This window comes from Lupinus angustifolius, chromosome LG10 (assembly GCF_001865875.1).
Source record: "Lupinus angustifolius cultivar Tanjil chromosome LG10, LupAngTanjil_v1.0, whole genome shotgun sequence".
Lineage (NCBI taxonomy): Eukaryota > Viridiplantae > Streptophyta > Magnoliopsida > Fabales > Fabaceae > Lupinus > Lupinus angustifolius.
Genome location: NC_032018.1, coordinates 10,960,389 through 10,960,758, shown reverse-complemented (window position 1 = coordinate 10,960,758; position 370 = coordinate 10,960,389).

Sequence of the window (370 nt, the reverse complement as noted above, 5' to 3'; positions counted from 1 at the left end):
CATTATAACCCACCATTTATCAATATAAACAATAATATATCCACATACATTTCATAAACCAATATCATAACCATAAGTAATAATATGTGCATAATATTGATGATGCATGATGTTTGTAACTCAAATGTGAGAATCCACTTCTATAAGTGCAATATATGCATGCTATGTCATGATCATTCACTTCACACCAATATCCTCCCAATAACCTAGTCGAAAATAAATCAAGAGTACAGGTCCCATACCAAGCCACTTTGTACGCACCCGAAATAACATATTCTCGCAAGGAAGTAAAAATAGATAGATCGGTTCCCTCAGGAACAGTCTTACCCGGACCTAGGTCGTACAAACGCTTTCTGGGCATCCCTCTCAT